At 39.1% G+C, this 22752-nt stretch overlaps 1 protein-coding gene and 1 long non-coding RNA gene across 5 annotated transcripts in view; both read left to right on the top strand.

The window, feature by feature from the left end:
* The window catches only part of gxylt1b (glucoside xylosyltransferase 1b), a 109138-nt gene that overhangs the window by 13812 nt on the left and 72574 nt on the right, over nt 1-22752 (top strand). The gene's annotated exons all lie outside the window — the stretch shown is intronic.
* On the top strand, nt 11899-14118 carry LOC118598060. Its single transcript, XR_004947143.1, has 2 exons — nt 11899-12246; nt 13999-14118. It is a non-coding gene; the product is annotated as an uncharacterized LOC118598060 (long non-coding RNA).

Here is a 22752-nt window from a genome sequence, read left to right as displayed (position 1 = left end):
TCAGGGGTTTCAAATTGGCGGCCTGCGGGCCATTTGCAGCCCCCAAATCGATATTTTGCGGTCCTCGCCTTAATATGTAGGTTCAGTGTCTGCTAACCCATATCTTCTGCACGTCCACGCTTCTTTGATGACAGCTTTGTATTTGCATTGTGATGTTTCAACTTTACCCATAAAACTTTGCATTTACTATTGTTGTTGGATCTGGTCATCAGAAAACCCCTTAGCAACAGTTGCTAGCGTCATTAGCTCCTGTCATTTCGCAGTGTCATCAGAAAAGCCCTTAGCAACAGTTGCTAGCGTCATTAGCTCCTGTCGTTTCACAATGTCATCAGAAAAGCCCTTAGCAACAGTTGCTAGCGTCCGTAGCTCCTGTCTTTTCACAGTGTCGTCAAAAAAGTCCTTAGCAACAATTGCTAGAGTCCGTAGCTTCTGTCTTTTCACAGTGTCGTCAGAAAAGTCCTTAGCAACAGTTTCTAGCGTCGGTAGCTCCTGTCGTTTCACAGTGTCGCCAGAAAAGCCCTTAGCAACAGTTTCTACTGTCGGTAGCTCCTGTCTTTTCACAGTGTCGTCAGAAAACCCCTTAGCAACAGTTGCTAGCGTCATTAGCTCCTGTCGTTTCACAGTGTCGTCAGAAAAGCCCTTGGCAACAGTTGCTAGCGTCCGTAGCTCCTGTCTTTTTACAGTGTCGTCAAAAAAGTCCTTAGCAACAATTGCAGGAGTCCGTAGCTTCTGTCTTTTCACAGTGTTGTCAGAAAAGCCCTTAGCAACAGTTGCTAGCGTCATTAGCCCCTGTCGTTTCACAATGTCATCAGAAAAGCCCTTAGCAACAGTTGCTAGCGTCCGTAGCTCCTGTCTTTTTACAGTGTCGTCAAAAAAGTCCTTAGCAACAATTGCAGGAGTCCGTAGCTTCTGTCTTTTCACAGTGTCGTCAAAAAAGTCCTTAGCAACAGTTGCTAGCGTCCGTAGCTCCTGTCTTTTCACAGTGTTGTCAAAAAAGTCCTTAGCAACAGTTGCTAGCGTCCGTAGCTCCTGTCTTTTCACAGTGTTGTCAGAAAAGTCCTTAGCAACAGTTGCTAGCGTCGGTAGCTCCTGTCGTTTCACAGTGTTGTCAGAAAAGTCCTTAGCAACAGTTGCTAGCGTCATTAGCTGCTGTCGTTTCACAGTGTCGCCAGAAAAGCCCTTAGCAACAGTTTCTACCGTCGGTAGCTCCTGTCTTTTCACAGTGTCGTCAGAAAACCCCTTAGCAACAGTTGCTAGCGTCGGTAGCTCCTGTCGTTTCACAGTGTCATGAGAAAAGTCTTTAGCAACAGTTGCTAGCGTCGTTAGCTCCTGTCTTTTCACAGGACACGCAGAAGATATTGCTAAGTAGTACATAGACATGAACAAATGTTCATTCAACTTGTTCAGTAGACATGGACAATGGACCAAAGATTTGGACCGTGGACGCAAAGACATATTTTTGGCACAGATTGAACTCCATAGGGCCCAGCTTCTGCCAGACTCTGCCTTCGGTGGCCCAAGGTAAATGGAGTTTTAGAACCCTAGCTTATATTGAAGTGAAGAATAGAAAATAGCAGTCTGTGGAGGAATACCATATCATTGTAGCTGCAGAGCAAAAACCAAAACTGATCTCTCATAAGAGCTGTGGAGCCGGCACAAGTCTCTGCGGTTTCATCACACTGTCATCATTTCACAGCAAAGATATTGATTAGGGCACTTCAGCAGCTCTGCAAGAGTTCAGATTATTCTTCGGAGCCCTGCGCCGCGTATTATTGGTCCATAAAGAATAAATTATTCATCCAATCTTATTGAAGCGCTTCTTGAGTTTCAACACTTCGGACTGAACTTTGTCTGAGCTTGTAGGTGCAATTTACTGCCAGAGTAAGTTTCATAAACTCTGCATGCAGAAAGACAAACCGGTATCAGTTGGTTTTCGACAGCTCCTGTAGTTTTATAGTTGGATGAAAAATGAACATGTGTTTAAGCACATACGCACATGCAGATTTACAACGGGTAAAAGCCTCCGCTCGGCACATTGAGGCATGGATGTCATGGCTCACTCCTAGACTGCACAGGAGGGGGTCATTTACATGCCGTAATAGGATCGACATGTCACTGCTGCAGGAGATGAGAGGCCCGAACGCTCCCTGTGTTCTGTCGCTTCTTATTTACATGTGCTCGACTCCAGGGTTTGTTTTGATTCCCAGCGAGATGGAATATCTTTGCTCACACACTGTCGCTGAGTTTTTTTTTCTTATTTACTCAGAGCTGGATGGAGAGAGTGACGGGTATCTGGGCAGATTGCTTTATTTACCTCACAGCTGATGTACTGTGTATGCTTGCCTGGCTCTGTGTGGCAAATGCTGCAGAGCTCAGCCAAATCAAAAAGGGAGCCAGCATCCAGGATTGTGCCGTCTGCCAAAATCCTTCCTCTGATCCTGTTTCCTCTCCTAAAGTCTCACTCTGATCCTCTTTGGATCTATTTTAAACCGTTCCCACTGGTGTTTTAATTATAATTATGTCGATTTTAGACATAAAAAAATACATTTTCTAGGATATAGTTATTACAGGGTGGAAATAGTTCTGTGGCCATGACTGTTTGCTCTCATTTCCCATCATCCATCCCACTACCTTACAGCCCCTCACAACCCCAACCTAATATTAACAGTGCAACAAAAAAGACTAGCAATATTAGAGCTATTTAGCCGTACAGTTTTGAGCCAAATTCCAGCTCAAACGAGGAATTCTAGAAGTTGATGTCATTTTCTAGGGCTATGAAAGTTAATGCGTTAATGAATGTGATTTATCAGCCCTCAGTATCACCCACAAGAATGCTGCTGTGCAGCTGTGAGAAAATGTAAATGTAAACTTTTAAAAAAAAAATATATTCTGTGATTGAGATTTTATTAACTTAAAGAGATAATATGGCATTTATTTGTAGTTTTTGGATAAAATTGATCTTTAATTTTAATAAATAAGCTGTAGATGAATGTTGATTAGAGGGCGGAGCAAAACGGAGCTGTCTGCTATTAGAAATCCAACAAAAAAGATCATTATTTAATGTGAGATGGGTACCGACATGAATTTTCTACATCGACAAGCGCAGGCATCTAAAAATTGCGGAAAATCTACAGTTCTCCACAAAAGTCCCGCCCACTGCTGTTACGACCCAGCCAGCAAGGCCTAGTGGGCCCCATATATTTAAAAGTGGGCAGAGAATGTGGGCCCCAATTTGGTTTGTCCGCAGTTTCCGTGGTGGCCCCAGCTGTGTTTGCCCACATTGGCTATGCTAGCCAGTCGCCCGGTGGACAGCGTAGCAAGTTCCGCTGCCCAGGGTCCGGCAAAGCAAGCTAGTGCTGCCGCCCAGGAGACAGCAGAGCTAGCAGGGTCTCTGTCCAGGCCTCCAGTCTCTAGGCAGCGAAGCCAATATAGGCAAACACAGCTGGGGCCACCACAGAAACTGCAGACAAACCAAATTGGGGCCCACATTCTCCACCCACTTTTGAACCATGTGGGGCCATCTTGGCCTTGCTGGCTGGGGAGAGACGAGCAGTTCAGAGTGGACAGACACGCCCCCACCTGTGAGCAGACCTGAAATCCGGCTGGATCAAACTTCTACCAAAAACCTTTTCATTATTCTTCACAAACACAATCGGGAAAAGTTTTGGACAAAAAAGAAAAAGTTGAAAAAAACAACAACAAAAAAACAGAATTCCAGTAAAAATGTTCTTAGGAGAGAAATTATTTTCTTTTGGGGTCCCTAATAGTTGAAGACAGAGTTCTACAATAATGATAAACTGCTAAATTTATATAGTATATAAAAATGTATAAAAATGTGCAGTTTGGAAAAAAACTTACATTTGTGACTGTAAGTGGGTGGAGCCTAAGTCTTCATGCTCTGCTCCATTCTGAAACATCCACACAGACAAATAGATTCACGATCGTCTTTGTTTTCCTGGTCTGAGCTGGAATCTGGATCTAAACTGCACGTCTGGATAGAAACGATATTGCTCACTGTTTTTCTTGCACTTTAATGTTAGCTTCGGGTGTGAGGGGCTGTAAGCTAGCAGGAGAGCGAGTTATCATAGCTTTCATGAGATATCAGCGTGGGGCTACTTCACACAAACAGCCCCGCCCACAACTCAGAGGTAAATTTCTAATGAACTCCTGCCGCTCTGCAGAAACTATGTCCTAGAAAACAACATTTTTTTTAGATTTTGGCTTAAAACGCTTTGAAAACAGATCAAATATAGTTGGAGTAGGAATTTATAATGCTTCACAGAGCTGAAACCTAAAAAAAAACAAAAAAGACTTAAAACATTAACTTTAACTTTAAACATTTTAGTACAGAATAATTAATTTTTGATTTTTGAAATGCACTTTCTCATTTTTTAGAATCGTTTTTTTTTTTTTGTAATTTTGTTTTGATTTCTTAAACATGATGTTTTTTATTGTTTGATTTTTGTTTTTAATTGTCATTTAGATCTTTATAACATTTTGCGCTGATTAATTTGATTATGTGACCTTCAGAGCCGCCGTAGTTAACCCTAAAACACCAAGAGTGTCGTAGTGAATAAATGTTCTTTTGGCTTGCCATACATCTTCTACAGTTCGATCACCGTGAATCAGGTGATTCTGATGCAGAAAACGTCTTTTCTTACTTGTTTTACTCCGATATACATACAATTACTAACGTAGAGCGCTCATAATGAGAGCGAAGCTGCTTTTCTCCGCGGCAGTATCTGCGAATAGAATAGAAAATACTTTATTAATCCCTTTGGAAATCCTCAGGGAAATTCAGGTACCAGCACTGCAAATGGAGTAACATAACATAACTAAATAAAGTAAAATAGACTGAATATAGCTAAATATGCAAAATAGGAAAATAATAAATAATACAAAAAAATCAACATTGCACAATACCCTGAATGATTGGACATATTACACTGGTAAGAGAGCATTGCACATGTATTCCGGTTGTTGCTCATGTGATGTTTCAGGTGGCTATGCCCCTCCCCTCTCTAACAGACGTGGATTATAACGGCTCAGATCTGTGTATCAGCGTGAGGCTCGTTTACTCCTCTTCAGAATCTGCTGGAATGATGCTCATCACGTTAACGGTAGACCAAAGAATGTAGCTGAAACACTGCAGCTAAAGCTCCAGATTATGTATGACTCTTTTTCTCATTGCAGATCGGTTGGGTGCACCAGTGCGACCCCAAGGAAAAATCTAGTCGTAAATTTTAATGCAATGAAGTAAAAAAAAAAGCAAAAAAAGACTTTTTTTCATCAGAGTGAATCTTTAAAGATATATTTTTTAAGAAAAATTCCTCTCTAAAATCCATTCGACTTGATGCAAACATATTTTCGCTGTAGATACAGACACTCAATGTACTTTTCCATCACAAAACATTTGGAAGCTCTTCAAGGAATACTTTCTTTTTGGGAGATTCAAATACGACTCTGAGCACTTCCAGGAGCGGTTGGTTGAGTTTGTGCCTGCTCAGAAAGGCTGGCCTTGGGGATATGGGCTGTTTCACCTTGTGCTGTACTGCATGCACACTTGTCAAAACAAGACCTCTCCGGTGCATCAAACACACTCAAGGACAACAAGGTCAGGTTTATCTGTTCAAAAATGTTCTGAAGTGCTGCTTCCCATGCAATTAGGGTTTGAGGAAATCTGCTTGCTAAAGATGAAAGCTGAGAAAATTGTAATTTTTTGTCAGAGATTTTATGTTTAATAAATGAGAGCACAGCTTTGATTTCAGGTTTACTTTACAATTAATTTTCTATCTTTTCCAACAAAGCATAAATACATGTATATTCCCAGAGTCCCACCCCTTTACATTTAGAATCAGTGAAAAGCTTTAAAGTATGACGATGAGCTTCACCATCCACTGACCCCCCTCCCTCAGTTTACGTTATGATGGAGCTGACAGTGGAATATTTAGGGTGGGATCCTATGGCAGTTCCACGCTGGAATTCACTGAGCTCCTGAGAAAGGCGAAAAATTCTGAGGGCTTGATTTTGTACACCTGTAGTCAGGCCAAGTGATGAGAACACATGGTTCTGATCATTTGGACGGGTGAGCGAAAACCTATGCAAACAAATTTTTATGATTGTTGTGGCCGAAAATACCTGATGTTGCGGCAGCTTTTGTGAAAAGTTGCAACTGGACGAGGAGAACTCCTGCACAAGGAGGCCTTGCTGCCCGAGCAGTCCAGGAGGCCTTCTGTGCCAAGACGCCATCTGCTTGCGGAGGCCTGCTGCTCGTGGAACCCACCTGCACGCTTAAGCTCCTCCCCTCCCAGAAAGGTGACATTCCATGTCCTGAAAGCCAGGTTCCAGGACTGTGGTTTGGGCCAAAAAGCCCACCCAAACCACATTGCACCGGCCCCTATTGAGCTCTCATACAGTTATGGGCCCCATGGGAGAGTAAACCCCACGGTGTTCTTTAAGGTCGGACCCCACCAGGACCCGTGGGAGGAGCTACAACACCAGGTCTGGCTCCAGAATGGGGCCCTGAAAACACCAATTCCAGCAATCCAGTGGAATCTCTCTTTGTACCTCTCATGAAGGAGGTTCTGAACCGCTCTTAGTCTGGCTCGTCACCCAGGACCTGTCTGCCATGGAGACCCTGACAGGGGCAAAAGCCCCAGACAGCTTAGCTCCTGGGATCACTCGAGCACTCAAACCCCTCCACCACGTTAAGATGGCGATTCACGGAGGGGACATGTGTACATGTATGTACATATGAATATATATAATATATATTCATATGTACATACATGTATATTTACATTTACATATTTACATTTGTCTATAGATCTATCGCTAATGTTCAAGTCATACAAAATAAACTAACTTATATAAAACAGTGCAGTAAACTCAACAATGACTTCAATGTTTCATTGATTATTCTCAACTGAAACATTTATTTACAAAAACATCATTTAACAACGGTAAAACAAGTTCAACTTCCATAATAAAAAAATCTTTAAAAAAAACTAAAACAAAATTAAATACAAAATTTAACAAAAAGGGAGGATTTTTGTTTTACAAACCCTCCCTTTTTGGTATTTTTTTTTTAATATTACATAATTTAACATTAATTGTCCACATATATCACGTGTATTATGTTCCTACTAATGATCTACCTCCCAACCACAAAGATCCTACTTTATGTGCATCTAAATAAATGTTATCTAATTATCTTCCACACAATCCTACAGATTTCTAATATTTATTTTTGTAAAAGAAAAAAAAGCTAAAACAATGAAATAAAATGTGATGTGACTCCCTCAAATTTGCACCATAGGACAGATTTTTTTTTCTTAAAGTAAAAAAAAGAGAGTCGCTATTGTCTCATTCCCCTTTGGTTGGATTTTTGTTTTACTAACCCTCCCTTTTTTTATATATATATTACATCATTTAACATTAATTGTCCACATATATCACGTATATTATGTTCCTACTAATGATCTACCTCCCAACCACAAATATTCTACTTTATGTGCATCTAAATAAATGTTATCTAATTATCTTCCACACAATCCTACAGATTTCTATGATTTTTTTTTTCGTAAAAAACAAAACTAAAACAATGAAATTAAAGGTTATGTGACTCCCTCACATTTGCCCCATAGGACAGTCTTTTTTTTTTTTACTTGAAGTATGTTGAAGGATGTTTATATATTGTTTTTTCTCTTATAAAAACTACAGAACAGAAATGTATTTTGCTGTACTCCATTTCATTGCTTAATCTGAACTTTGTTGGGTGTAAGGAGGTTTTGATTTCATTTTTAAAGTTTCAAAACACAAGCAAGCTTTCTCCTGCCACTGTTTTTTTTTTTTTTTATTTCAATTTTTTTTTGTTTCTATCATTTAAGATTTCACTTGACTTTGAAAAATAATGGAACTTAGACCGATTTTAGTTTGAAGGAAATGTCTTTCCTGTTTTACCTTAGTTTCTTTTTTAACAGCACGATTTTGGGCAACTTTCAAGATCGTATTCATGTCAGAAAGCTAGAAGAACACAAATGTTCAAGCATTCTCTGGAAAGGAGGATTTCTAGAAGGATATTTTCTCCGATTCTTCAAGGCTTCACAGTGGACCTGAGCTTTGCACGGCTCCTCAGATGTAGAAATGATTGTGCCTGTTAATCCCAGAGAGAAGACAAGCTTGAGTCGTTCAGGCCGCCGCTCATTTAATCTGAACTGAGTATGTAATAAGCAATAACGTGCACACATTCAGAAACATAAGAAACAGCAAAACTCAGTACCTAAAGTCCAGAGCATTTGTACACATTTCCTTTAAAGAGAGAATAATAATAATAAGTGGTAACTCTTTTCTAAAGCACATTTTTAGCTAATTAAAAAGACAAAATAAGTCTCAAACTGGCGTTAATGGAATGAAACAGAAAAAAGAAGTAATTAAAAATCAAATTTTATGGAAAATTGTTGTTATTCCCTCAGATAAAAGTAGGAGAGAGACCATCAAAAGTGGCACTTTGGTGTGTCCACATTTCTTGACCCTCTTTGTTCTCTGCTGGATTTTCGTTGTAAGCTTTCCACATAGTTGCCCTCCTTCACCCAGTGCCTCAAAAGATCCCCTCAATATTTATCCCCGGTGGTCAGAACATACCTCATGGTTGTGGAGCCTGGACCATGTACATAGTTACTCAAAAGATACACACAGATGCATTGTCGTGTGAAAGCATGTGCATGAGTGGAGTGTTGCTCTGTAAAATCTTAGCACTTATCTCCTTCGTTCGCACCTTTTTACCCCCCACCCCCCCCACACACACACATTCTCTTTTCTTCCCCTGTGGGCTTTTCAATTAGGTAATTACAGTGGTAGTGAATGGAGCCTGCCAGGACACAGGCGCTCCATTGTCGAGGCACCTGTCCCCCTGTAGACAGCAATTACTTGACAGGCTTGAGGGGAGTTGGAGGCTATTGTCTGCGTGCACACGTGTGAGTGCGCGTGTGGGAATATGAAATTGCATGTGTCCGCGTCCACACAGGTATCTCTGTGAGCACATCCACTTAAGGTTTGGGGTGCAATTATATTTTAGTTCACGCTTACAACACATCATCCCATCTTTAATTATGTATACGGTACATCGCTGAAGGGACGCTGGGAGTCTGTGATCAGTGTTCAGTGGGAGGTCAGAGAAATATTCCGCCTGGGGGGGATTTAACAGCTTACAGACCGCCCACGAGCAACACATTTACTGATAAACACTTGGTTAACATTAAAACCAAAAGCAGGAAGCCTTTTCTTTCAATAATAGGAAAGATATAATTATATTTAACTGTTTTACAAAAGTAATGATCAAATTGTGTTCCAAGAAATTACAAAAAAGAAATCTTGGCAACAAACTGCTTAGCTAAGCAAATCACAGCTGTGTTGCAAGGTTGGACGTCTCATATATCAATAGAAATGTTCATTTTTGTTCCATTGATTTCTTCAAAGGGTTTAAAAAGCATCTTAATAAATTTAAAAAAAAGTTTTCCTTCATTTTTTTTTGTAGTGGGCTTTACAGGGTTGACAAAAAAGTTTTTTTAATTTATCACTGCAGAAGTACACAAGAGTAATATTTAGTCCAGACCCAATATAATACTAAAATAAATCGTTTCAATGAGAAAATAGTGCAGCAATTACCACCTTAAACCACTTGATGTCCATTCAGCCTAAAGAGGTGTTCTATTGCACCCTGGTGGGCTCATTCTGCTCATTCTGGCTGTACACGTTCACCCCCCCGGGTCCATTTTACAGTGAGCACCTATTGATCTGCCTGGACATCCATTCTAGCCTCCAAAGCTCAGTTAAGACGCCCAAATGTCCGCTTCTGGATGGATCAAAAGGTAGCATGTGCGTGGATTTACACCCCATCATTCCTGAAATCTTTTTAAGAGAACACCAATAACATCCAATCCCATCTGTTCCCATGGCAATAAGGATCTTACTTGTTAATTAAAGCCTCTTTACTTCACTGTTATGTCACACGGTTGGATGTACAGGTTACGGTGTGAGCGTTTCCCTTGAGCACACACACCTCATAATTTAGTGATGGGACTTGCAGAGGGGAAGTCGGAGTTTCTCCGCTTCCAGATGGTTTGTTTTCCCCTGGCTGGAAGCAGCGATGCATTAAAAACACGTAAAGCTCTATTTGCAGGCGGTTTTTGTGGTCGCTAAATGGAGCCGGTGAGTAAAGTGCTTAACAACACCTGGTTAGACCGTCTTGGCCGGGTTCCAGCCCGCTTTAATCAAACGCAGGTTTATCGGAGATGCTCATCATCTCCTGTTGTTCCGGCTGTGGAGGACGCCAGGCAGGATGCGAGGCTGATGATCAATTACCGACAAAAAAATCACACAGGATTAACAAGGCATCCAGACTGACAAACACTGACAAAGAGCGCAATTAGCAACACTCAAAATCATCTCCTTCAAAGATGGGTTCATTTGGAAGTGGATAAAAGGAAGGAGAAAAGAAATAAAAAGGTCAACACAGTAATATCTATCCAGGAATACACGATACAGTTTATATTCATGTAGGACTATGACAGTCTAAAAGGATTTTTTTTTTCATTATCGAAACAGAATTATTCCCATCTTTCCTCAAAGCTTCCCCAAGATGTCAAAGTTGTTGAAAAGTCTAAAGCATGTGTCAAAGTCAAGGCCCAGGGGCCGGATCTGGCCCTCCAGGTGATTATATCCGGCCCTCTAGATCATTTTATTGTAATATTATTAATTACCCGATGTTATCTTGAGCTTATTTCAAACTTGTATCATTTTGACAAAACATATTTTTATGAACGGTAAAATATTGAAAGTTATTTAACCCCTGAGGCATCGTCGGTGATGGTTAAAACATAAAATCTTTAACATACTGTAACTTTTTAACCCTTTACACCGAACAGGATAAACATTTATTGAACGCTCTAAATTACATTTTTTTAAAAACTGATTGATAAAAAAAAGAAAAAAAAACGTTTATTGGGATTTATACCTGGAAATATCAAAATAAAATCCCATTTGCACAACACGCCAAATTAATTCCCCTCTTAATGCAAAGACTTTTACTGAAGCCACAGGAATGCAAACTTTTTTCTTCTACATTTTTCACTGATGTTGAGATCTGAGAGCGAATTACAAGAAAAGCGCCACTCTGGCAAAGCTCCGAGCTTTGAGTCTGGATCAGAAATGGACGGCATTTATGCAGCACTTTTCCAGACTTTGAGCAACACAAAGTGCTTTTATACTGAAAGCCGCATCACCCACACATCCTCCCAGCACTTTGCAGGCTGTGCCAAAGTGTCTTTTCTCTATTGTAAAGTCAGTCACACCTTCATGAGCGCATCAGGGAGTTCAGTGTCTCACTCAAAGAACTCGTGACATGAAGACGAATCAAAAGAAGTTGTTCTTTTATTTACAGGCACAAATTATCTCAATTAGATGACATTTGATTAACTAGAGAACCTGTCCTGGTCAAACCTGGGACTTCATGGCCCTAAAATTCCGATCTAACCATCTTTTAATTTATTGTAATTAAATTTCCAGTGGTCTTTTAATGAAGAAATGTAAAAACCGTTTCTGTTTCTAGGAGTTAGTGTCTGCAAAGTGGCAGTAGTTAAAAAAGAATTTGTTCCTGAGTTGGGGACGGGACCTTTTGGTGCAGGGCAACCCTCCTGTGAGTTAGGGGTGGGCGTATCACTCTGAATATTGATAGTATTGATACCAGAGTGATGAGATCGGTACTTTCATCACAGTTTTTCTTCAATAAATACTGTAAATAGCCTGAATTAACTTGAGTTGATTTGCCTGCAGTGTTGCCAGATTGGGTAAAAAACAATACCTGCCCAATTTGTGCGGGAATCTGTCCAATCTGGCAACCCTCTCTGCCTCCTCTTTTTGCTGCTGCTAACACCAGTGGTGCTGCCAAGCCCTGAATTATTATCTTTAATGCTTTTTTTTTCGACTCAAAACTGCCCTGTAACATTCACGATAAGGCAGTTTTGTATTTTCCAAACTTTAGTGAATGCAACACAAGCACAGCGGTCTGACCAATCAGAGAGGAGTTGAACTGAAAGGGTGTTTAGTCCGACTTCAGAACTTTTCCGACGGTCTGAACTTCCAACAAAAGATGGACACCCGACGGGTTTTTGAGAAAAAAGAAGCGGGACAGCTCTTCTATTGTGGTGGCTGCGGCGAGAAGGAAGACTTTCCGAACACATGAAACAGGTAAAGGCACTGGAAATGTTAAAGTTATGTGGACACCCGTCTGATCTGATGACTTTCTGGTTAGCTAAAGTGTTAGCCTAGCATAACTAATCGTGCTTACCTACATGACATTGTCGTATATCCACAAGAAAATGTTCAGAATTTCTGTGTCTATCTGAATCTGCAGATACACAAAACATTTGAATAAAATAATTTTTATATTTGAATATGAGTTTTCTTAGAATGTTGCTCGTTTTTCATGCTTAGAGTGCAGTTTTGTATTTTTTTTTTCATGGAGAAATTCCTTTTCACGGTGACGTCAGAAAAACATGGCGACAGGGCCGAAAATGTGAATAGTCACTTCCTGTGTTCGGGTTTAGAAGCTGACAGCAGACCGCTGATATTAAAACAATTTTACATTAATAATGAAAGGTAACCTCACCAATTTCAAAAGAAAAATGTACAATATTTATTTTATGAATGTCCTGTCAAAATTTATTTTAATTTTTTGTCACAAATCCTTCAATATTAGAGGTTCCATTAAAAATATCGACCTTTCATTTTTTTTTTGCTTGATGTTATTTACACGTGTTTCAAGCAATGCTGGCTTAAAAAAAATCGATTCATTAATTTGAATCGATTTAAGATTAATAGATCAATAGTTGATTATCAAAAGATATAAATCAATTTAGCACACAAAGCTAAAGTCCGCTAGCTTGATGCTAACGTTCAATAGAAATTTCCATATGAAGGCTAATGCTAATGCTCGGTTGACCAAAAAAAATACATAGCTGACTAAATGAACATCTTTATTTACTTACAGGCGTTAATTTTCCAAATTCTAACTATTTGTGGTCTAAAACTTCATTTTTCCCCTCAAACTGTTGTCTTCTTCTTAAATAAAGTGTACTTCTGTTGCACGATCACCACCTAGTGGCCAAACTGAAACGTCCTCCAGGAGAAGCAGAATAATGTTACAATGTTAATGATCTGAACATTTTTTGTTAGAACTTCTCCTTATTTTACTAATACATTTTACAACATATGAACTATATCAGATAAATTAAAATATATTCAAATTGAATAATAGATTTTTAATGTATTTCCCAACAAATGTGTATATATTTGTTAACTTAAAATTGAATTGAAGAATTGAAAGAGACGGAAAAATCAGAATCGAATCGATTCAGGCTCTTGTAAATCGAATCAAATAATTTATGGAAATTATAACCGATACCCAGCCCTAGTTTTAAGTGCGATCAGCACAAAAACTGATGGAAATTCATGTTGGCCACACATAAAAGTCGCAGCCAAGATGCACATTGCTGCATGTTGGCTGCACATCTTTTAACTGCACCCAAGGATGAATGTAGTAGTTGTAATAAGAGGTATTTGTTGTTTTTCAGGGTATTTTATTATTAAAAATAATAATGCTTTTAATAGGAATATTTTTTGACGGTTTTAAATTATTTTTAATCCTTGTTTACCTTTATTATCCTGCAGGGATTAGCTATAAGCAAAAGTTAAGGGGAGCAATGTCAGAAAACAGTTATTAGTTTTGAGAAACAGAGAATTTGTCCCTGCATGGCTGCACTGATGGGGGTTAGGTGTGAGGCATGATGGTAAAAATGGTTTTATTTGACGGACTTCTGAAATTAATTTGTCCACAAGTACATCATTGAAAAATGTAACTTATTTTACTTCAAGTTGGCACAGTACTGAGATTTTTATTTTTAAAAACTGCGATTCCCCACATCTTCTGCTTGATGTAAGAGCTCTGAAATCCCATTCGATGCTACACGACACTGGAAGAAAAGATGAGGCGGCTGCATAAATTTGCCCAAACTTGAAAACAGGTAAAGCCTCATTTTGTGATGGTAAAAAAAAAAAAAAGCTGAGAAACTGTTGGGAAGCTGTAACTAAGCAACAGAAGGAAATTTGCAAGTAGCAATATTCTGCAATATAGGGGCACCAATCTTGGTGGAAAAAATGTGAGCCAGCAGGAACGGCAAAAAAAAAGTGTGAATTTGCTCAAATGGTCAGAGAAAATTCTGTCAGCTTGATTTTCTGGCCAAAAATTGGAGGTTCTTCAGATGTTGGTGCAGCTTTCCACTTATTTTTATTTGTTTTGATGCTGTTTGTCTGGAGCACATTGACCATGTGGTGATTTTAAGCTAAAGACAACAATTCTTTCCTGCTGCTGCAGATTTTTTCTGCTCTTTTTTGAACTTAGCAAAGAGTCTAATTCACATATATGCATCCAACTGGATGAAACTGAGCAATGACAAAAAAGGTAGACATCTAATAAGCAGCGGAAACTATAAAATATTTTTTCAGCCAAAACTTGATTCAGCAAAAATAACCCTAAATGTTAGTTTATTATAAACCAATGAGTCATGGTGTCACATACGGTCACATGACTCACTGGTTTATAACAGGGGTGGGCAAACTACAGTCTGGGGCCATATGTGGCCTTTTGAACTATTTATTCTGGCCAGCCAAGCTGGAATAAGTTGTACTTAAAATTCTTTATTTTTCATATAATATTCATGTCTGCCTATAGATGGCGCACTACAAATACATTAGCTTTTACCTTAGCTTTGTTAAGGTCCGGAAATGTATTCTGCATTCCTGCGGTGTTGAATGGTTTATTGTTTTTCAAGTTCATATGTGTTTTCCGAGTCATTTTTCCAAATATTTCAACCCCACATGAACCCAACATTTTTAGTGTGTTTTTCTGTCAACCCATTCGTGCACTTGGCACCAAAATGAGAACAAAAGCTACAAATTAACTAAAAAGAAAACTCAAAAAATGTTGTGTTTATAAATATATATGTTTATTTTTTTATCAAAATTGAAGCACATTTTTGTCCAGATTCCATGTTATTTCTTTCTCTTATAATATTTATAAGATGGGTGGGGGACTCCCCATTGTAGAACTGGTGTGGACCAGAGCAATCTGACTGTTTAATTAAAACAAAGAACCGCGGGGGCCCCTGGTGGATGCTGGGATGTGATTTCCGCCCATTGATCTGAATGTCAAATTGAAGAAATTCAATGAAGCCCAAGTTTACGTGTTCTTTGTCTTGATTCTTACTTATCCCATGGTTTTAACACGGTTCATTTGTGATACATCTTTAAAAAAAATCTCATTAAAGACTACAACTTTTCTTACTTTTTCCACGTATATTCACATATGACCAATTTTTATTCGTACGTCATCTACAGATCATTCTCTGCTTTTGTGTTTTTGCTGCTGTTTCACCTCCTTAAGACTTTTTCTGTCTTTATTTAATCGTAATTTCTCATTCCTTTAGTTTTACGCAAACAAAATGAATACAACAACAACAACAAAAAAAAAAGGAATAATGCGTTTGTTGTTTGAGGTACTACTGCACACCCAGTAAGCATTTTGTAAAGCTGAAGATTCATCAGTTTCCTTTTAATTAAAAGAATACACTGCAATTTGTCTAAAATTATCCTTTATATTAAAGTTTATCTTAAAAAAATACTAGATCATTTGGCCACAGAGATTAAAGTCGGCCCAATTTATTTGAAATTGGCACCCTAGTGGCCAACTTGTGAATTGCACCTGATACCAGATCATTTTGTTTACTCTTTTTTTTTTAAGATCACACTAATCTAAATGTGAGATTTTACAATCAACTTGGAATTCTTGCTGAATTGAGCATAAAAACAGAGAATCGGCTTCCTCCATCTAACTCCGTCTTCAGAATCCTCTTCTCTAACACCAGCTCTTCATTCACTGCATCCATAAACCTTCTCATTTGTCTTCCATTACACCTCTTCCCTTGCAATTGAATGTAAAGTGATTGTTTTTTTTTAAAACTGGTAAATATATCACATTTATCTTCTTTCCTTGAAGGCCATGCGCACACACATTCACACACTGTTTTTGGTTCAGTTTTCTTACACCAATCTCCAACCACCAAGAACAATTTGGGGTTCGGTGTCTTGTTTAAGAACACAAGGCGGGAACCAAACCTGTAACCTTCCATCCATAGGTCAACCACTCCACCTCTACGCCATGGCCGCCCCCCCTAAAAGCAGTGAGATCTATCAGACAAAAGAAAGACAAGCTGAGCAAATCTAAAACTTATTGGAAAATTGACCATCGACTTAAATTAACTTTAGTCTTTTTGTGAATCTGTAATGATATGGCCACATCTCCCCAAATCCCACAATGCAGCAACCTGAATGCAAGTTTGGCAGCAAATTCGGCAGCATTTGTAATTGGTGAACAGTAGGGATGCAACAATATTCAATATAAAGCCAAACCGTTCAAAATGTTTTTTTAACTGGTTCAATTTAGATTGTGTATGACGTCCACCTGTCAAAATTTAAGATAAAAATCTTTAAATTGATGCGGTTTATTTTGTTGATTTATTAAGGAGACACTTTTACATTTACATTGTTGTTATAAGTTCTAATGTTTACAAGTTTACAAGAGTTAGCTTTAAATGTGTTCAGTGCTAAAAGCTGTGCACTTGAAAAAAAAAAAAAATGATTTTTTTGGTATGTTATTTCTGATTCCAAGAGAAATCCTAATTTGTGGAATCGCAGGATATTTTTGTTTTTTTTGTTTTGTTCAGTACGTAGTGAACCGTGATGCTTATATTGAGGGACGTATAACTGTATTGTTGCATACCTTAGTAGGCAGTATTTGCATTTTTGCACGGGAACCAGAGAGGTTTTAAGGAAAAAATTTCCTGGGTCGGTGCCACCTGGGCACATTTTCATGTTGCACGGTGGCAATCCAGTCCTGAGAGGATGATGCTGCTATGATATCATGTGACAGCTGGAAGCTGGAATCACCGGCCAGCTGCTTTGATTGGACGATGTGTACATTTCGCTCTATGGTGACCGTCCATATCGTATTTATATATCCTGACGGCCTCCTAACTGCTTCTGTCTACAATCATTACCATGGCAATGATTAAAAAAAAAAAAAAAATTGGGTGGCGGCACGAAATCTTCCATTCCACTGATACCTTCCGATCAGGCGGTAGCTGTTGTATTAGTCTTGAGGCGGGTAGAGGTGCCAAACGCTGGCGAACGCACAGACGAGGCCAAACTCTGGGGCAGAAAAGGCTATAAAAGGCACGGAGATGGAGGCAGGATGAAGACTTTTCAAAAGTACTGCAACGATCAAGGTCGCCAACTCGCCTACACCACCCTGAATGCTCTGTTTGAGTCAATTATTTAAGGGCTCATTAATTAACATAATGAGTTTAAATTCCTCTACGATTCAATGGCATATCCTCTCCTTTAATGTGTTTTCCAGGGTTGGGTTGAGTTCAGTCATCAGCCTAATGTTCTCAGAGACGGATAGACGTCTCTGATTCTCTCTCTGCTCAAATTTCATTGATTCTTTTAATTAACACTTTGCTTTCCAAAGAGACGCTCGTATTTTCAGAAGCACAGTTGGTCTGCAGTAAATTTATGGCCATGGTGGAGCGAAAGCTTGACCCACACACAGCAGTTGGTGTGGTACCCACTGGCACTGCCGCGCCAACGCTCTTTGATCAAAGTAGAGCCATAAAAAATAGGGAACGGCCACGACTCCAACTCATAATTTACTTTGATTTCCATCGCCGTAAAGTTGTGTTTGCAAAGTGCTTAACTCCGATGGTGTGTCGCCGCAAACACACTCAGCGGAGGAGAAGAGACTACTTGAGATGTCAGAGGGTTGTTTCAGCTGGCGGTGATTAAAGCTTTAAATTTCTGAAGCGATTTGCGCTCTCGATGTTGTGACTTCTGCGAGGTCATTCCTGAGAGTGAGAGCAGCTCTGGCTTTTACTCTTATTGCTCAATGAGTTTTCATCTCGCACTGGCGCCAATTCAACGACGCCAACATGGAGCTAATTTATTTGTTGATATTGTACGCACCATCAAACAGCCATCTTATTTAGAGTTTATTCACTTGGGTGGAGCGTGAGTCTCCACTGAACTGAACTGATAATGTCAGCAGCTTCCAAAGCCAATTTTGTTAAATATTGTCATTTTGTTTTAGAATTGTTCTTCTATATTAAAAAAGGGTTAATTTGATCTATTAAAAAATGATTCCTAGTGGTCATTTAATTACGATTATACCATTTTAGCCAAAATCAACAAGCCCAGCTCCTGCAGTTTATTTGAAATTCACATGAGTTAACGTGTAAAACATACAGCCCGCGGACCGCATCTGGCCCATTAATCCGTCCCAGTCATGAAGAGAAACAAATATAAGGATGTTGGGGGGGAAAGGGCAAGTTTCTACCCCATTCCTGTGGCAAGTTATGGTTATTTAAAGAAATGGTCGCAATGCGTAATTCCGCCACTAGGGGCAGCAAAGGAAAAAAAAAACACCGGCATAACAAGAGATCAAGAAATAAACAGCATTTCTTTGAAACATCTGGGTAATATGCAGTTTAGTTCCCTGCCAGCCTCACTGATCTTAAGTTGCTGTAAAAAGGATCAGGTTTGACACCACAATTACCAAAATGTCGTTGGGAAAAACATAATAATAATAATAGTAGCTCTAATAATAATAATAAGTGATTGGACTACTAGGTTGTTTGAGGCATTTTTTTCAACTGAGAAAAAGCAAAGCAAGAACAAAGCAACAAGTTATAATATTATAATATAATAATTATAATATAAATTATTTTGCTATTATGTTACTGGTTCGACCCACTTGAGATCAGACGGGTTCCACACCCCTGATCTATGTTCTCCATCATTAGAAAAGCGCCACAAGAACATGTTTAAAAACACCCAAAACACTATTTTCATTTGAGTTCTAATGCAAATAAATAGAATTTTCTACAGGCCTAAAACACATGGGAGTCCATCACAAGTAAGCAGACTGTTGCAGCATTCAGCACTTAACTGCAGATTTCAGTGTTTGCTGGTATTAGCTCAAAGAAACCTCCAATGAAAGCAGACTCATGGAGGGCGGCCATCTGCTTCGACCGGCTGGGGTGAGAGCCGACAGAGAAGAGTGTGGAGGCTGAGCGCAAACAAGTCTTTTCCTTCACTCCCGCTTCGGTTTGCCCAAGCTCACGGGCTCGGCAGCTCAATCCCAGTCGACGGTGGACAAGCGTCGGGGTACAAGCTGGACAGGTTGTCAATCATTCATAGCATAGTCAGGCCTACCTAAAGGTAATTTGGGTACAATTCATGTCACCGTCTCCCCAAGTTTCCTTCAAGGCTGCTCCTATGCTGTTTCATAGTGTAGATGGGGACATGTTTTCCTTTTTATTTATCATTCATTTATGATCTGATTCATCATTTGTCAAAAAAATTAAAAGTATAGATGCTTAAATGATCAGAATACAAACCTTGCTTATAAAATAATTCAATTTCATGGAGTAGAAGGGATGTTTTGCTCACATTAGTGATCAATTTTGAAGAGCAACAGTTAGCTAGGCAGTTAGCAGCCATTGCCAACATTTATAGAATCAAATATGCATATCATTTTTATAGAGTAAATATTTATACCATATTTTTGGACCATGAGGTCAACCGGATTAATGTAATATGACTGCGATACCCAGAACTACTAGAGAGGCTAAGAGGCAGGTGATTGGTGGGAAGTTTTTATAGTGAACTGTGCTGTTCTTCATGTCTTATTTTTATTTAAGTCAAACTTTACTGACAATAAGTCTCAACATTGTTCAGTTGGAACACATAAAATACAAACCTATGTTAAAGTACCATATGTATCACTCCGCTATGCTCTAGTGCTGCCAAAAAAAACATTATTTTAATAGTCGACTAATCGGGTTATGCGTAAAGTGGATGTAAATCACACAACTTAACCATCGTTAGCATTAATTTAACTAAAAATAAAGACAATTGAGGGGGGCTGCACGGTGGCGCAGTGGTTAGCGCTCTTGCCTCACAGCGAGAAGGCCCCGGTTCGAATCCCGGCTGGGACCTTTCTGTGTGGAGTTTGCATGTTCTCCCCGTGCATACGTGGGTTTTCACCGGGAACTCCGGCTTCCTCCCACCGTCCAAAAACATGCTTCATAGGTTGATTGGTGACTCTAAATTGTCCCTAGGTGTGAATGTGAGAGTGAATGGGTGTGTGATTGAGGCCCTGTGACAGACTGGCGACCTGTCCAGGGTGTACCCCGCCTTCGCCCGTCAGTAGCCGGGATAGGCTCCGGCACCCCCGCGACCCCGAAAGGGAAGAAGCGGTCAGGAAAATGGATGGATGGATAAAGACAATTGAGATGAAAGTTTATTAAACTTTTAATGAATTGCACCTCTGCCCTCCATTAGTTTTTGGTATTAAAACAAGATTAAATCAAATAAGGTCTGCATCTGAAACAAGGAACTATTTTATACAAACGATAAAGTTTTGGTCTCACTGATTCAAATATAAAAAAAGTAATTTTTTTGGTGCTGAACACTCACAACTTTGTTCAACTTTACTACACTCTGACTTGATATAAAAAAAGTAATGACTAATCGACTATTAAATTAGTTGTCAACTATTCTAAGAGGCAATTAGTCAATTAATTGTGGGAGCCCTACTATGCTCCTGACTACGGTACCCATAATGCTCTAACTATCCATCAAGTGATGTGTTTTTGTGGTTTACCAAAGTGGTAGTAAACATTTGGACAGATTCTGAGCTCCATGTACCTCAGGAAGTCAGTTCTAGGTCAGTAAATTAACACAAAGTCACTTACAATTTGCAATATATGGACTTATGGTTCGGGCCCAACTCGGAAAATATTGAAGCTATCTGTATGGTTGTTGTCAGATTCTAGCTTATGAAGAAAACAAAGATCCTAATCCTCTATAAGTGGATGTATAAGAATGGAGATCCAATATGCTCTTTTTCAAACTGAATTTTGTCATCTGCTCCTGATTCATGGTGATTTGAATAAAGAAATACTCAGAAAATACATCTTAAGCTTAAATTTTCTTCATACATGTCCTCAATTATCAGAAAAATGCTATAAGTGCTTGTAAACTGACACGTGAACACAATAGTTTTGCAACACCAAAAACACAATTTTTATCAGAGTGGGTCTTTAAGGTAAAAGTTAATGTTTGAAGTAAAAATGTTAGACAAAAAAAGAGTGACTAAAGCTCAAAATAATGGCTTTATTTACCTTTGCACATCGTCTTGGTGAGTTTTTGTGGCACCAATCAACAGGCGTACTCCAAGCTGATGGAGGACAAAGGACAGATATGGATTGTTTAGATCTCCCGCTCTGCAGAGAAATAATTACAGCTTCTAATTGTCCAGAGTTGGAGCTCTCGAGGGAACAGCGTGCTCCAAAACAAAGAGAGAGATTATTAACGACATGATGGGATGTGGACCATCAGAGGACGAGGAAGTTACAGTTTAAAGATCTCGACAGGCGAAGCCTTAATCACTTTATCTGATTGGTATTCCGAGCCATGAATCTCAATTAGCGAGACTCTGGACTTTTATGGCAGATATGAGGAGTCTATTTCCATGATTAGAACTGCTGGAGTTAATGTGACACAGAGGCAAAACTGAAAACAGAAAAATATGCAAGATATGTTAAACGAAGACCTCAAAATGTGGTATTATCAGTTCTTCCACCTCCGCCTGTTTAAAGTTGTTGCCCTTTTGTCTTAAAATGAGCAATTTTTCACTGTTTCTGCTTACTGGGAACTCCTTTGTCAGTGTTTGCTCCCACGTTCTGTTGAGTCTCGTCTTTGTCTAACCCAATTATAGCTGCTAAGCAGAAAATTGGCTTTTTTTTAACCAACAGACCCTTTTTTCCCCCCACCACCAGCATCTCCAATCAGACCTTTCCACAGCTTTTCAAATTAACTACCTTTGTGTCTGCCGCTTCCGTACCACAATTATTGTGCGAACTGATCTTCAGGGCGATCTTTAGATAATGCAGTTAGTCTATCTCGTTTGTCGAATGTGATAGATACAAAGGAAACTCATAATTGGACACTTTGATGCATCGCTGCTCTAGAAAAATACAATCAGCAAAACAATTTCCTTGTTTTGTTAAGCTACGTTCACACAACACATGTTCAACGAACCACTTTCAATGAAAAGTTTGTGTAAATGTGTGTTTTGGGCTTCAGAACTCCCACGTTCACACATTGCTACTCAAGTCCAATTTTGTACTTTACGAACGCAAGTTGAACGTTAACCAGATAAACTAATTAGGGACTTAGATTTGGTAATGCTATATGGGTAGAGTCCATTTCAATAGGGGTGTAGGGATATATCGCGATATTTTGATAGGCGATACTTGTATCAATTTTAAATGCTGACAAGACAATATTTAACTAATCATTTATGAGTGTCATTCACTTTTCTTTTCAACCTAAAAAAAATATTTTTTCAAGAAGCCTGCACAGTGATACAAAACATTTTTGTCGTGTGACCAGAACTTCTTTTCTAGGTGCGGTTTATCACCGTGGTTTATCACTTTTTTAATCCATACACAGTATCCAATCAGAATTGAGTATTCACCCGGACCATGGTATAATTAGTTTTTTTTTTTTTTTTTT

This window comes from Oryzias melastigma, linkage group LG23 (assembly GCF_002922805.2).
Source record: "Oryzias melastigma strain HK-1 linkage group LG23, ASM292280v2, whole genome shotgun sequence".
NCBI lineage: Eukaryota > Metazoa > Chordata > Actinopteri > Beloniformes > Adrianichthyidae > Oryzias > Oryzias melastigma.
Note: the sequence above shows the minus strand (reverse complement) of the source record. Positions and strands in the feature narration are given on the sequence as shown.